We start from the raw sequence: 15,666 nt of genomic DNA on the forward strand, positions 1-15,666 counted from the left end.
GGAGTAGGTGATCAGGATAAGGTCTGACTGGTGATGTCCCATCTTGCTCTTGCATCTTCATAGACCTTTGAGCTCCATCGCAGGACTGCCACCAATGCCACATCAGATCAGTGTGATTGCTTAGTTGAGTGTTCACAGCTTAAGTATGGGCATCCCCCATTTCCTGTAGTGCTTGGTCCTCAGCACTGCCACCCTTCCAGCAAAGATGTTTTTCCTACTTCTCACCCTAAACCTCCCAAACAGCAATGTGTGGCTACTGCCATGTTGCATTTCATGTGTTTTCCTCCTTCACCAAATACTATCAAGGACATTTAAATCAGTACTAGCCATGAAAACTGCATGATTAGAGATTTTCCTTGGGTCAAGTTAGTACAGGTCTTGCAGCGTATGTGCACATGCATCTTCATGAGTGCCTGGGTTTTGGCAGGATAGCGAAAAGGGTGGGGTTGCCAAGTCCAGATTCAGTTCCTGGCATTATGGAGTGCCCGTGCTGATATGGTAGAGTTGTTCTTCCTTTCCTTCCATAAGCCGCTCCGTCACAATAGTCATGAAAATGGGAATGGAGAAAGGCAAAGGCTTCATTCTGCCATGCTTTGGGTATTTTTGTTGAAGGTGCTGTGCTGGTGTCCCCTCAGTTACAATCTTAGGAAGCAGTGGTCTGATGGGACTCTGTAGCCACATTTTTTTTGCAATACACTTGCAAAAAACATCCAGTTTGGACTTGAGACCTCAAAGGTCCTCTGCACCAAGCAAGAGACTGAGCATACACATGGCTGCTCAGGGCTTTATCCAGCCTGCTCCTCAAAGCCCCTGGGAATGAAGTGAGGATATGCTGTTTGGGCCACTGTTCCGGTGCTGGAGGGCTCTCAAGGGGATAAAAGTTTCTTCTTGCATCCAGTGAGAACCTTTTCAGCTATTGCCCACTGCCACTCATCCTCCTGCTGTGAAGAGCCTGCCTCAGTCTTCTCAATAACTTTTCATTCCATCTCAGCATCCCACGCTCCATTTCTTCCAGTTAGCCAACACGTGTCTTTTCTTTGGTCCCTGAAAGCAATGTCTTGATGTGGTCCAAGTGCTGTGTGAGCTGCTGGCCCTGTCACTGCTCCCATAGATCAGCGTGCTGCTGCCCCTCTTTGCTGCCAGGGCAGGCAGCTGGCCCCTGCCTAGACCCACACTGGCATGGGATGGATATCCCAAGCCCTGCAGCACCACACCATGAAAATGGTCTGGAGATTTCATAATAAATGTGGGGGTTTTTTTGAGGCTCCAGTGGATCGGAACTGGATGATCTTAAGCTCCTTTCCAACCCAAACCATTGTATGATTCTATCATTCTACCTATCATTCTATGATTGTGGTTGCAGGAGGGAAGGACTCATCCCTTGGCAGGTTTATGGACCAAGATGTGACTTTTGTTTCTTAACATGTCCCCTTGGTCAGCTGCAGGATAGTTGCTGGATGGTTTAGGGCTATGTGCCATTCCCAAGACTGGGAGAAAGGAGATTTCTTCTCCCCAGGGTATTGATAATGTATTCGCCTGCACAGCTCCTGCAGAGTGCTCCAAGTATCCCTTGCTTTCTGCTTGGTTTTATTCTGTCTCCAGGGTGCTGCTTAGCTTCACTCATATGTTCCTCTGACGGGTGGGCAAGACAGGAAGCAAATACCTTTGTTACAAAACCACATATGGGCTTTCAGCGGGTGATGACACTTCCCCAAGCTATCTGTCTAGTGAATGCACTTCCCCAGCCTGTTTATAGTCACAGGAGCATTACTTAGCTGCTCAGGTGGGCCATAGATGTCAAGAAAAATGTCAGTGTCAGGAGGAAACTTTAATGCAAGGCATCCTGCTGTTCTGTGTGATGGGTGGTGAATGAGACCCCAGTGTGACAAGGGCTGTGGATGTGACAGAGGGACTGTCTGCTGGGTCTGGTATGGGAGCTGTGGCTTGTGAGAGAGGCAGCAATAGTGCTGGAGGTGACATTTTACAGCTAGCCCCAGATGCTGAGCTGCAGTGTGGTGGAGTAAATGAAGGCTCTGATGGAAGCGAGCAGTGTTTTACAATTAAAAGAAATAGCCATCATCAGGAGCGATTGTTCCCCCTCCAAAACCATTTCAGTTGGTGTTGTGGTTCCTAGAAGACCACGGTGGTGGATAAATACGCAATGCTCTGTGCAGCAGAGATGGGGATTGCAGGGCCACAAATGTGGGGGGCATTAACCTGGGGTGGGAGTTGCCCCTCTGAGGCCTGGCTCTGAGCTAGAGGTGGGCATATGGGTGTATAAAGCAGGTATCCTTCTATATCAGATAGAGAGGGGAAAAGTGCAGACCTGCCTTCTTGTGCTCCCCCTTGATCCCTAAGGGAAGCGGGTGCTGGTGGTGATCCAGCAGAGGAGCTGTTTAGCTGTGATGAAGATGGGCAGGATCCCATATTCTGGAAGAGGGGTGAAGAGCACAGCTGCACACACCTGGATTCCTTCTGCGGCCATGGTGCTCCCAGGATCCCATTTCTTTAGAGCTGTTCAGAGGGGAGGGAGACTGCAGCACTGATACCATCCCTTAGCCCTGTCTATTGTCTTATTTCTCCCTTTAGGATTACTCTTTTTAAGCTCTGGATAGGTCTAGGAAACCTCCACTGAGGCCCCATGTCTCCAGGGCAACTTAAAGCACACACCAGCCCATCAGCATTCACTACATCCCCTAACGAGGATGGCTCAGTGCTGCCCTTCGGTAAGATCACATATTACCGGCTCTTTTTTTCCTTCCTCTTGCCCTAAATTGTTGCACTTTACATCGAAAAGGAGGGGCATGCACGTGGGGGCCAGCACAATTTATGGATCAGAGATTTATATGCTGCTGCGATGCTGTATTTTTTCCCCACAGTGACACTTTATTGCCACAAATTACCAAACAGGGAAGGTCGCAAGAGTGACAGCAGGCAGGGCTGTAAAGGACAGGAACAAACGGCAGCAGGAAAAGTACCCAGAGGAGAGGGGGAGGTTGGGCATCATGCAGGAGTAAAACAAGGCAGGAGGCGGGACGAGCATCAGGAATCAGCTTGCCTTGCAATGAGATGTGTGAGTGAAGCCTGGGAATCAGTGTGCCTTCTCTGGTGCATGGGCACGGTTGCAGTTTGGATGCTTTAAATCCCTGGGTTTTTTTTCTCCCCATACAAAGTTTCTATGTGCTGCTTCAGGCTGCTTTTTCCTAGGGGAATTGAAGGTTTTTAGTTGCTGAAGTCTTTTCCCTGTACACTGGGTAATGTCAGCAGGAAAAAGCATCCTTGGGAAGTGAGATTTTGTCTTCCTTCTGAGCATCCTTCATCTCTAGCAGTGTTCAGCCCATGGTAAGAGTGCTTGGGGAGTTGGTGGTATCCCTGTGCTAGCCTCTGCACCAGCTATCAGTAAAACCCTGAAGTGACCATACAGAGTAGATAGATCCAGCTTCCCGGAGGTGGGAATCAGCAGACTCTTATCTTGGCTGGCTGAGGTCTTGTTGTCATCCAAACCATGGCACCAGCAGTACTGGAGTCAGGATTGCTGTGGGCAAAACGCAGGAGCACTGTGGTTCCCCTAAGAAAGTTATTTACTGTTGTTTTCTTGCTTAGTTTTTAGTGCTCTGCCTGCGTGCTGTAGGGAGAGTTGGGTCATCCAGCTTTGTCAGGCTTGGGTCTGGAGGCTGAAGGCTAGTGGCATCAATTTTTCTGCCTTATTGGAAGAGGGAGGGATGGGCAGCATTCAGAGGGTTATTAAGAGGTTTTGTGCCTTGCAAATGGTTGCTGAATTTCCATACTTCATGGTTGCAGGGGGAGGAAATGTCCCTTTGGGACAGGATGGTCACTTAAGTCGATCTCTGTTAGTACATTCAATGTACGTGATGGTGTGTGGGGCACAAGCAGCAGCTCTTGGGCACTGTGTTATCCACCCTGCCACTGAGTGTCTGCAGCAGCACTGCTGCGACATGCTTTGGCTTTGGTTGAGTGACTCCGTCTGCGCCCACTCACCCAAGTTAGATCAGCTTAACTTCAAACGAATGTGGAAACTGAAAGGCTTGAGCGTGGTGGAGGTATTAAGGCTGCCTTTGAGCTGGAGATGCTACTCAAAGCTGCCGGGGAGCTGTCACTCTATTGTTCTTGCAACAAAACGCAACCGGAGGCACTAAGAGATGCAGAGGCTCTGGAGCCACAGGCAAAATTGCTTCTAACAGTCAGAAATGTGCTACAGTCATGGGACTCACTACGTGAACCCACTCCATCCTCTCTGGCAGCAAGACGGAGGGGATTCAGGTCACCATTGCACCACAATGGACCACCACACACGGCAATTTGACTTATCTATTCCTACGCTTGTAAAAGATAATTTCCCTGATTCCCCATAAGCCAGGTATTTAATCTTCCTTGAGGGGAGCAATGTCTAAAGCATGCAGGACATCACAAACATTAGTAAGCAATCAATAGGCTAAATCCTGAGGTATCTTACCTAGACTTTGCTGGAGCAAAGGTTGACAAAGTGCTGAGTAGTTACTCAAGACTTCAGCCCTGTACTGAGGGCAGGAAAAGTGACTGACTGACTTACTGATGATGCATTTCTCTATGAATCTAGTCTGCCTGTTAGTCACAAACGCTCATTTGACCATAAATCGTGGGCTGCAGAGAGCTTTTCCTACAGCACTGCTGCGCAAAAAGATTTCAGAGGAATGGCTTCTTCGGTGAAAAAATAGTTTTGGTTCAACTGAAATAGCTTGCGTTTCTGTGTTGTGCTTGGCAAACAGCCTCAGTAGAAGAAAGTGAAAGCCCACTTGTGAAAAGGATCAAGCGCTGGGTTTTGACGCAATGTTTAGATCTCCTTTCAAACTGGTTTTAGGTTTTCTTCCTGAACCAGAAAGCCAGCCGAGCTTCAGAAGATCCCTCTGAAACCTTTTTTCCTCACCCGCTGTGCCTGGCTTCTGCAGCAGAGCAGCAACATAGAACACGTGGCTCTCCTTAAACCTGGCACTGCAAACCTGTGCTTCATTTACTTTTAGCTCACCCAGCTGTGTGAAGGCCCAGGTGCTGGCCTGAGCTGGGATGTGTAAGGCTGTGAAGGGGCAGCACTCGCACCCCTGGGTTTGCTCCCACACCAAGGGACAGCGTTTATCCTGCCTTGCTGGACTCTTGGGAAGCTTGTGGGAGACAGCAGCCAACACCACCTCATCCCCCATGCAAGCTTAGGCAAAGCATTAGCTGCTTCTGCAGCAAAGTAAGAGTGAGAGCCCTTTGGAGGTGTCATATGGAGTAACCACCACCCCAAAGCCTCAGCAGCTGGGACATGGCTTGCTTGCCCCCTGTTGTTGAATCATCATCCTGTTTTTGATCCCTTAACTGATCAGTTTCATATTATTTCAGGAATAAAATGATGCTAATATGTCACCTCTAAGGCTGTTTCCACCACCACCACCACCCCCTGTAGTGTTGATTCTTCTTTGTTTTGAGCCTGGCAGCTGCTGGCTATCCCTGCTGCAGCTTCCAGAGCCTGTGCTCGCTGCTGCAGCATGTGGATGCGCCCGCAGTGGGTGCCATAGGAAGCCGCTCAGACAAATTTGTGCATGTGTATATGCCTCTTGAAGTATTTCCCGTTAATTAATGGACACTGGAGCCTGTCGTCTGTAACGAGCACTCGCTGGCGGGTGATAAACTGCTTGTATGACAAGATGGCAATGAAAGCTGGGCGAGCTGGGGCTGTCGGCGCTGGGTTTGGGAGCGAGGGGTGAATGTCAGTCAATATCCGGGTGGGAGGAGGGATGGTGAAAAGCCCAGCAGTTGATCATAAGATCCCTGAGGTATCCCTCCTGCTTGAGCTGGAGGAGCCCTCTCTATGGGGTCCAGCAAAAGGGCAGTGATGCTGCATCAGATGCCATGATTGACTGGCAAACCCCAGCCCCATTGCTGCTTTTTGATGTGAAGGGAGGATGAGGAAGGGGCTGGAACCACGGTGGCCACCCCTGCTCAAAAGAGGTGCTACCTGGGTCTTGGATGGATACACTAAGAGAAACCCTCCTCAACCCACACTGAGGTTTTTCTGTCTCCTGCACCCCAGAGAAGGCTCTGGGATCTGTGCCCCAGCAGCACATGCTTCCAGCAATCCCTGCTTGGCAGTGCCCTGCAGCAGTGCCCGCACCATACATCCCTGGCATGCCTGCTGGCACCCCTGGACCAGTGGTGGCTTGAAGCTTGGCTAGGTACCTCCATGCAAGACCAATGCCTTTGGTGGCTTTGCTGGGCAGAATTCACCGAAGTATATGTGTCCATACCACTACTATCTGGGTCTCAAACCAGCAGCAAGTGGTGGTTGAGGTGTCATGTTGCAGAGCAATATGAAGGTAATCCTTATGGATGTGCTGGAGTGCGGGGCTGGATGTGATGGATCTGAGTTGATGGTGTTCACAGCCTATTGAGTCATAGTCCTCCACTGAGCTCAAAGACTTAACCCCACACAGTTTCACCTAGTCTGGGGAAACGACACTGGCACCAAAATCAAGACCCTCCAGGACAGCAGACACAGACTAAGACTGATTCTTGCTGCATCCCCAGTGGGACTAATCCCACTTGCATCCCTCTGGAGCACAGCATGCAAGTTGTAGATCCATCTCCATTTTTGACTGGTACTCTGAAGCTGAAGTTCAGTCACCCGTTGTGCTCATTAGGACTCCAGCAGCCAGAGCAGGCATCCTGCTTGGAAGGACAGTATGGGTGCCGGGCACCCTGTGGGATGCCCTCTGCTCTGGGACCTGTCACAACACAGGGGGAGCAGTCTGCATTTACTGGGAAACTGAATTATCTTCTTCCCCGAGTGGGGAAAATAATAATAATAAAAAAAAGTCCCTTCCATTAGGTCACGAGCCATTACCTCGAGGGGCCCTTCATCAGCTGATGAATTCTACTTAATAAAATAAATACTGAGAGAAAATGTAATTGGATTTCATTTATTACCCAGTTCCGCCTAGCAGCCCCAGATTATACAAAAGCAATTAGAGAAAGCTCTCCATTAATAGCTATCTTCAAGCCGCCCAATGGGCTCATTCCATCAAACCTTCTGGCTCGTGTAATTTCCTTTCTTGGAGCTTGCTCCTGGCTGGGGGAGGATGTGGGGTGCACAGCGCCATTGCCAGCAGCCTGTAAACAAAAGCAGCCCTGTCTAATGCTTGTGCAGGCATCATCTTCTCAAGCACATGGTTCTGCCAATGGGTCTCCTGGTTTGGGGCGAGAAGCCAGAGCACCTGGGCAGTTTGGCTGAGGACTAGAGTTTGGTTGCGTCTTCCCTAGGCTGGGAGCATCCTTCCTCTGCTTTACATTGCCACATGGTAGATCTCTCTGTGCTGTTCGGCAGTGGGTACACAAGTCCAAAATGGCTAGTGAATGTAATCCTGTCCACCGCAGGATGCGATGGTTCTCTGGTGCTGATCTTTCCCCCAGTGCCAACAGGTTGCCTAGCAGCTTCTGTCTCTGCCTGCTTGGAGGGACAAAGCAGAATACTTCTGCTTCCTTGATTCTTTAATGGCAGCTCAGGGAGGGCCTGGGACAACTTGTTAAGATTGGGAAGAGGAATGTGCATCTCATAGCATCTCTGAAAGCCGACACAGGGAAGGGTGTTTGAGGCCCGTCACAGGGCAAGGACAGATGTCTGGCACTTGTGTTGTGACTGAGGACAATGTGCAGGTTAATCTGTAGCAAAGGCTTAGCGAGGTATCTACCCTTAATCCCTGTTTACTGTGGTAGATGAGGAAAGGTAATTATGGTGGAGATGGCATTTGTGGGGGGGAGATGCTGCTTGGTGCATGGTCAGTGAGGAGTGGTCCAACCAGGCGGGTGGTAGTAAGCAAGTATGTGCAGTGTGTGTGTAGGGCAGTGAGAAAGTGCCCCACTCTTACAGCCTATGCACTTGCAGCCCTGGAAGAAGGTTGTCTGGCCATGCTGCCTGCTTTGGGGTCAGTCTTATTTCTGAGCGATCCTCTCTTGGCTTCCACGTCTTTGATTTACCCTGCTGCAGATGTTCTTTCTCCTTCACTGCCTCTTGCTGTCACCTTTCCTGGCTCACTTTTCATCCTCTTCCTTTCATGCCTCCGTTGGCCTCATAATCCCCAGCACAGGATGCAGATGAGCGGAACAGCACCACTGGGAAGGAGATGATGTTTAGATCCAGACAAGAAGCACCATAAGGTGTAACACAATCGGAAAGGTGCAGGCAGATGGAGAGGGGTGGCAAGAATACTTGGCTCTTTACCGTCATTACAGGGTTCATATCTGTGGTCTTGCTTCTGTGCTGCTTGTGAGCAAGGAAGGGATGGCAGCAAGTAGAGGTGTGCAGGGAGAGTTTTATTTGTAGGCAGAGTGTTTGGCCCTACTGGATGGTGAAGCAGAGAAGAGCAAAAGGGGAGTTATTAGGGCAAGCAAGTGTAGGAGCAGGAGAATAAGGGAGGGTGATGTGATGGAAGACCCAAAAAGGACATAGGGATTCTCTCCTTGATGGACCGCTGGGAAATGCCTTTGAAATGCACACTGTCTGCTCGCCCTGGGTGCTCTGGAGAAAGAAGTGAAGGAGGGTGGATCAAAAAGCACTAGAGTATGTGATTGATGCTGATATAACTGCAGATGCATGGTATTTGTCTTGGCTGCTGAGATGGAAGGAGGTATGGGGACACCTTGCTTGGAGAGGCTACCTCTCTCCAAGAGGTGAGAAGAGGGCTGAGGTGTGGAAGAAGGTGGTGATCCTTCCAGCATGGGTGAATGATGGGTGAACACGGTGAACAATGTAGAAAGATCAAACATGTGCTGTTGGCATGGTCTGACACCGGTGTTCCATCCTCCCCAAAGCAGCTGTTTGTCTTTGGCCTGGCAGAGAGGAGGGCTGGGCTCAGGTACGAGATGACAGGACAAGATCTGAAAGAAGTAAGCTCATCCTCTGAAGAAGAGAGAAGACCTCAGAATTTTTCCCGAGCCAGCCAAATGCGATGACCACATGAAAACTTCTTTTTTCATATCATTGTTTATTTTTCACAGGGGGCTTTTATTTATACCCCCTTAACACCCGTAGTGTTAAAGCAGCCTTATTAGGATGCTGCCCTTCACCAAGGAACTCTGCTCTCGAAAAAGAGCATTAAAGATTCAACAAATAGCTGAGAATTGGGATTGATCCTAACCTCCCATAAATGGGAGTACCTTCCCCCATTAATCAGCCTTGGTTTTCACTTACAGGATGATGGCCTCAGTGCTACACTTCTTCGGGACTAAAAGCACGTTAAATATTTATCACAGCTGAGTATTCACTTCCCCCTCTATTGCCAGCTAAGATCCACTGCTTAAGCCTGCATCGGCTTGACAGGTTGCGTAGTGAGGTGGCGTGCCATTAGGAAACCTCTTGTGCCAATGTGCTCCACTCATTTGCTGCGCTAAGCACAGAGAGATGGTGGCATCTCTCATCTTGAAGCATGGTCAGCACGGGACTGTATTATAAAGTCTCTCTGCTAGCATTTGCAGTGGTAAAATAAACATGCTCGGGTCTGCTCTCTAGCAGAGGCTGGAGCATCCACACTCCCCCATGTCTCCTTCAACCTCCAAAATTGGATGCAAACTGCTTTGTGGGAGCAGTCCAAGTCTGTGCTGACCCTTTCCTCCATGACAGGGACTGCGTTAGCAGTTCAATGTGCAGATGTTTGCAAGGCTTGGAAATGTTTCGAGCTTAGGTCTGTGTGCATGGCTCCTGTGTTGTCCTCCTGTGCTGAAAGGATGCCGGCAGTGCTCTGAGTTTCCCTGGCATGCTGAGTGAGATCTGTTATTGCCTTGTGAGTTCTGAAATGACGGCAGGGTGTTTAGTAGTCCAGTTGGTCTAAACATATGCAAGTATGTCCTTGTTAATTGTGCCAGGTGTGCCGTAGTATTTCGGAGAGCAGCTATTTTAGGAACATCTCTGGAAGCTGCCTTTCCTTTTAGTTCTCTTATCTCGCACCAACACTTCTCAAAAGGTGGCTCAGACTTTGGGAGCTGCTGATAAACCCCAGAGGTTGGAAAAGGCTTCGTCTGCTGGTGCTGCTGCAAGCAGGCCTGGGGTCCTCCTGAGCCACGATGCTCCAGTCCCATTTAGCTGCTAAGGTAAAGCTCCCTGTGATGCTGGAGGGAATTTTGCTTCTGCAGCAGGCTCAGACTCCATTTGGCCAACTCCAGCAGCTGAGATTGAGCTGTTGTTGCTGGGTTAGTGCTCACTTCTTTTAATATATTTAACTTTTTGGCATCATTGTGATGCATCTCCCTGTCTTTGCACACCCCCTCCCACCCCTAGTTTGAGTTACTGATGTGCTCAGCCTCGTTACAGCCGTTTACACGTACAAGCGCACAATGTGTTTCATTATCCTTGTATCAAACTTGTTTTGCTGCTGTCACGCACCAGAAAAGTTAAACACGTCTGATCAAAGGCATGTAAACACAGCTTCAAAACAAATGCCCTCGAGTCCTGCCAAAAGCACAGAGCTGTCTCCGAGCAAACCACGTCTCGTATTCCCCTGCCTGCGCCTCCCGCTCCTTCTCTTGAGCGGGTGTGTGATGCTGCCTGATCTCAGTGAGCCTCGTGGGCTGCCGTCTGTGACAGGGAAGGGTTGCCCACTTGGCTGAGTAAACCCCAGTAGGGTTTTGCACTGAACAAGGCAGCTGGAGAGGAGAAGAGAGCAGCGAGAGGGAAAAGCTTGCTGCGTCTTTGCACGTGTGAGACAGCAAACCCCAATGGTCTGCGCTTCGCAATGTGTTGCAGCTCTGGTGGGTAGAGGGAGAGGAAAGTGTGATACAAGTTGGCTGGAAATAAAGGTGCTGAATGTGCTTTTTCCAGGTCTTTTGTGGGGATCCATCTGGTGTATTATCCCAAGGTATGAGCTGCGGGACCAGAAGCAGGTTCCCAAGTCTGCTGCTGCCCGCCCTTCCAGGGCATGGTTCTGGGGTTGGAGCTTGGCTGCAAGCAGACACAGACAATTGCATCTTTTATCTCCCTCTCACTGTAAGCAGGATGAGAGGGGCTTGGCAGAGGGACTAGGAATGGTCCCACACCAGGAGCTGGGTTTACAGCCCTTTGTGGGCAGGGAAAGGTGGGGTGAGACTTGCACCCCTGTCTCAGGGTTCCTGATGTCACTTGGTGTCCTGTGAGACTGCTACAAGTTGGGGAATACTCCATAGTTGCAGACAAGTCAAGCTTTCATCTTACTCCTGCCTCTGGGAGGGCTAGATATGCATCTTAAACAGGAATGGAAATCTGGGGGCTTTTGCAGCCTGTGAAGGCAGGTGTTTTCAGAAAACACTAGCTCCTTTCAAACCTGCCAAGAACCTATTCACAACTTGGCTATGGGCATGACCAGCAAATAGTTTGGGAATTCATGAGCTTGTGAACTGACCCGGACTCTGCAAATGAGTTGCCCAAGGTCTTTGCCAAATGCCTTTGAATAATGGACATGTCAGAACCAGATGGGGTTGCAAATGGTGGGTTATTAGTGCCCGTCGACTGTGCCAAGCAGCATAAGCAGGCAGTGTGAGCTGCACTGCTTTATGCAGGGCTCATCCCGGGACCGAGGGTAGGTGAAGCAGGCGGGGTTGATGCAGATGAAGGTGATCAGATGGGTTTCCTTCAAAGCATCTGATTGTATTAACAGGGTAGATAGAAACAAAATCTTTCCCCCACGTTGTTGCTGGACAGTCCCGGGCAGGCTGCAAAATGCCCTGCAGGCAGCTGGGAAGTGGTCAGGGGTTAATGATGGTGTCAGCCTTCATAAATCATCCCTAACGAGACTTGAGAAAATGTGGGTTGGAGCTTCTGATGCACGACTGCACTGAGTTGTCTTTCCTTTACTTGGAGCTTTTTTCCCCATTTAGGTTTTAGGGTTATCTGAGTGAAACCTTTGTGAGGCTGGAGGTGCTGGAAGATTTCCCACTGCTCTGGGTAGTGAGGTGTTTTGAGCTCTGCCCAGACCCTGTTCCTGGGTGATGTGCTGCAGACTAAATGTATTTTACCCCCTTTTTTTTGGTCCCTAAGGAAGTAGTTTGTGAATCCCTAGGGTGCCAGCAATATTAGGATGAAGGGTATGGCCTTGATCCTAGTCCAGAGGGACCTAGGTTGCTGGTGCTGGGATTGGAATGGCTCTGGGTAGAGCCCCACAAAGCCTGTCTGAACCAGTGATGCCTGCGGGCAGCATCCTACCCAACCACCAGACAACCAAAAGGGACCTCCTCTTGAGGAGTTCTCCCAGCCCTTCCCACAGCATGGGGACCACATTATGGGGATGCCATCAAATCCAGATGCTTTGCCTGGGAAGAGCCTGTCTAGGAAGCAGTACCCCAAATACAAGGCTTGTAAGGTGGGAAGAAGAAGATGCAGAAAGAAGGCTATTGAGGTCTCCACCAAAGGCCACCTCTGGGGCTGGCAGTGGTGGGCTGCTCTAGGCTGTGTGTGGTCCCTGCAAAAGCTGCCAGGCTCCGACTGGGATACTGGGAGGAGTGAAGCCGGGTACAGTGAATATTCTCTCCGACTTATTATTTATAAAGTACTGTCACAGCCCTGGAAGTGTTGGGACTCTCAGAAAAGCTGTAGGAATGTACTAATTAAAGAACACAATGGGAATGTAAATTGGGAAAGCTCCCCAGGGGGAAGCAGCCCTGGGGGGAGCTAATTTGCCAGTCCCCACTCCTCCCCTGCAAACTGGCTGAGACACTGGAGCAATTAAGGAGGAATTTGAGTGTTAAATATAATCTGGAATTGTGTTTTTGGCTTTTTTTGTAATTGGTTTATTTTTCTCTTGGGTAACTGTGTTTCCAAGTCTGTAATTGGGACTTTAACCCTCTGCGCTACTACAATAAGGGCTAGTTAGGGTGGCTTTTTTTGGCATTTGGTGTTGAAAACTGATTCAGGTGATTCTTCCAGTGCCAAGGCGGCATGTGGAAGCGGCTTTGGAAGTGGTAAAGCTGGATGGAGAGCTCCCACAGATGGCACTGTGGGATCTTTGCAGCCCAGGACAAATTTCGAAGCTCCCAGAGGGCTGTTTGGGGGGCTGTTATAGCTCAAAGCTGGTGCAATGAAGGAGATATGGCACCAGGGTGGGGATAACCAGAGGCAATCTGTAAGGGGCAATCCCTGGCTTTGGAATAAAGTATCAATTGTCAAAGTCATGCCCTAAAACACACCGTAAGAGAATGGCTTTTGGGGTTGGCCTTTTCGCCTGCCCATTTATCTTCTGCATGGTCCAGCTTACTCCTTTGTGCTGTTTTGGCTTGTCTTGCTGTGCCCCTCTCAGGAAATACATGCATTTGGTACCGTGGCCAGTAGGGTGGACTCAGGGTAGTGGCAGTGATGTACTTGTCTTCTCCTGTAAACTCCTCGTATGTAGTCCAGGGCAAGAAGACAAAGAAGGAGACCCCATCACAGATGCAAGATGAAGTAAAGGCTGTGGTCAGTGAGGGATGACCATGAACTCATGCACTGCTTGGAACTGGGTTTGTGGATCAGCTATGTCCCTGTGGCTGGGTTTGCAGTTGGTTAAAAGGTTTGTGTTCTTGGGGATATTGTTATTTCTATCGTCTTGAGCAGACCCTTTAGAGTGGTTTTTACTGAAAGGTGTCCTCACAGTTTGTAGAAGGGCTTTGAGAAGAGAATCCAGTGCAATGGCAGCTGGGGTTTGTGTGATGGCTTGGTGATGGCACAGTTTTAAGATGGTGCTTGCAGTAGCAGGCAGGAACTGCCTGTTGCAGGGTCATCTTCTCTTTCTCATTTTTATTTTCCTGCTTAACTTCAATATTTATCCTGGGTTTTTTTCAGTTGCTATTAGTTCCCTGAGATTCTCAGCCATTGCTAGCTCCTGTTGCCAGCAGGTTAGAGGGCTCTTTAAGCTGAGACATAGGAAAACATGATAGATGTATTCATGTGACATGAGTACCCTCAGAGCAGTAGAATTTTGCATTGCTGTGGGGGTTAACTTGCTTTGGATCCATTAGTGCTTTGACACACAACAGCATCCCTTGTCCTAACCCTGAATTCAGCACAGCATCCCTCTCCTCTCCCAGGGATACCGGGGAGGGAAACTCCTATCCACCCATCTTGCTGCAACTGGCTATTTCTGCTGACACCAGACCAGGCTTCATGGCCAGGGTCAAGCCACATTGCTGCCGCTGCTCCATGACAGCCCAACAGCTCTTCATCTCCTCTCCCCATCTGGATCCAATAGCTGCATGTGGTGAAAAGTCACACCGAGCTGGGGAGATGCTTTCCTGGCTCGGGTTGGGCAAGAAGGGTTACCGGATGGGGCTGCCACCCTGATCCACATCTTCTACCGTGGTCCTTGTCCCCCAGTGTGGATAAATGGGCCCTGTGGAGTCAGGAGATTGCTGCAAGGATCTGGAGCTCTCCCAGCAGTTCTCCTCTATGCCTCCCTGTATTTACTGCCATTCGCTCTGGTTTCTTTTTCCAAAAATAAAAGTTAGTTGAAGTAGCACAAAAGCTTGGGAGAAAATGGGCTTAGGGAGCCTGGGGGAGCAAAGATTCAGACATTGTGCCTCCTTTTCCTCACCCCATCACTGAAAAATACATGGAATTGTGGGATTAAAAACCTTTTCATCCTGATTTACTGCAGAGCCTTGTGTCTGTGGCCCTTGGTGGGTAGCTGGGGAGCAAATATAGGACAAAACTAGTATTTTCTCTGCATTTGGTGGTGAGGAAGCAGAGCTGGAGCATCCTCACCCTTCCTGGGCTCCACAGCTCCATAGCTGGGCTGGGAAGCTGTAGTGGATCCAGGAGCACGGCCCACATGTCCTGAACCGTTGGATGGCCCTTTCCCTTCCTTTTCTGTCTGCAGTGCCAGGGATGGTCTTCTGGGAACCAGGCTGGGACCTGCTGACACTCAGGGTCACTTCCCGGTTCCAACACAGTGTTTTCCTGGGCAATCTTTGTCCAGCCGGCCCCCTCGGTCTTGTGCAGATCATTCTCCCTTCCTCCCTCCTTCACCATCTGAAGTTAGTTTCCTCTAGATAACAGGGGTCAGGAGTACTCAGGTGCTGACGGATCAGCATGTGTTACCCTGGACTGTGGCTTCGCATTCCTCCTGCCTGTCCAACTGGATGCAGGATCCCTCCTGGGGTGCAGCTCTTGGGGGGGATGCTGCAGTGGAGGAACAGACCTGAGTAGCGCCCTGAGCTCTCTCACTTGCTGTAACTGCCCTGGATTTTCTGCTGATAGAGAAACTTGCCTCAATTGCAGGGACAAATTAAAACTGAAGAGCAACAAATTAAAACTGAGGAGCAACTGCTATGCGCTGGGCTGGGTTAGGCTGACGGTGGCTATCGGTGCTTGGTCCTAACCTGATCCAGCTTGTTTAACACGCTGGTCTGTGAGACAGCAGCTTCCCACTGGGAAAGAGCCCTCGGCTTTGCTTGTCCCGTCTTTGGGCAAGGGAAAAGGCTTCTCGGAGGCGGGGGGGGGAGTCTATGATCTCGGCCGGGGGCCAAGGTAAGTCACCTTCATGGCGGGGTTGTTTGCACAGCTGCGGGTGGCCGTGCCCGCTCCAAGAACTCCATTCTTCCTTGCACCGAATATCCGGGACAGGCATCCCTCTGCGCTCAGCGCGCTTCCATTTCCGTCGGCAGCCCTGGGAAGCCTCCCTGAGCATCCGAGCGCTG

General features: G+C 50.0%; 1 protein-coding gene across 6 annotated transcripts in view; it reads left to right on the forward strand.

Moving 5' to 3' along the window:
- The window catches only part of CNTFR (ciliary neurotrophic factor receptor), a 208,069-nt gene that overhangs the window by 57,300 nt on the left and 135,103 nt on the right, over positions 1-15,666 (forward strand). The window contains exon 1 of one of the 6 annotated variants that reach the window (XM_061376525.1): positions 15,218-15,496. The exons of the other annotated variants lie outside the window; for them this stretch is intronic. The gene's annotated coding sequence lies outside the window, so the exon portion shown is untranslated. Of the gene's footprint in view, positions 1-15,217; positions 15,497-15,666 lie in introns of those variants that run through there. 6 annotated transcript variants of the gene reach the window in all.

This window comes from Neopsephotus bourkii, unplaced genomic scaffold (assembly GCF_033783945.1).
Source record: "Neopsephotus bourkii isolate Nb327-2 ecotype Australia unplaced genomic scaffold, CSIRO-AGI_Nbou_v1 NB_1721, whole genome shotgun sequence".
NCBI classification, from domain to species: Eukaryota; Metazoa; Chordata; class Aves; order Psittaciformes; family Psittacidae; genus Neopsephotus; species Neopsephotus bourkii.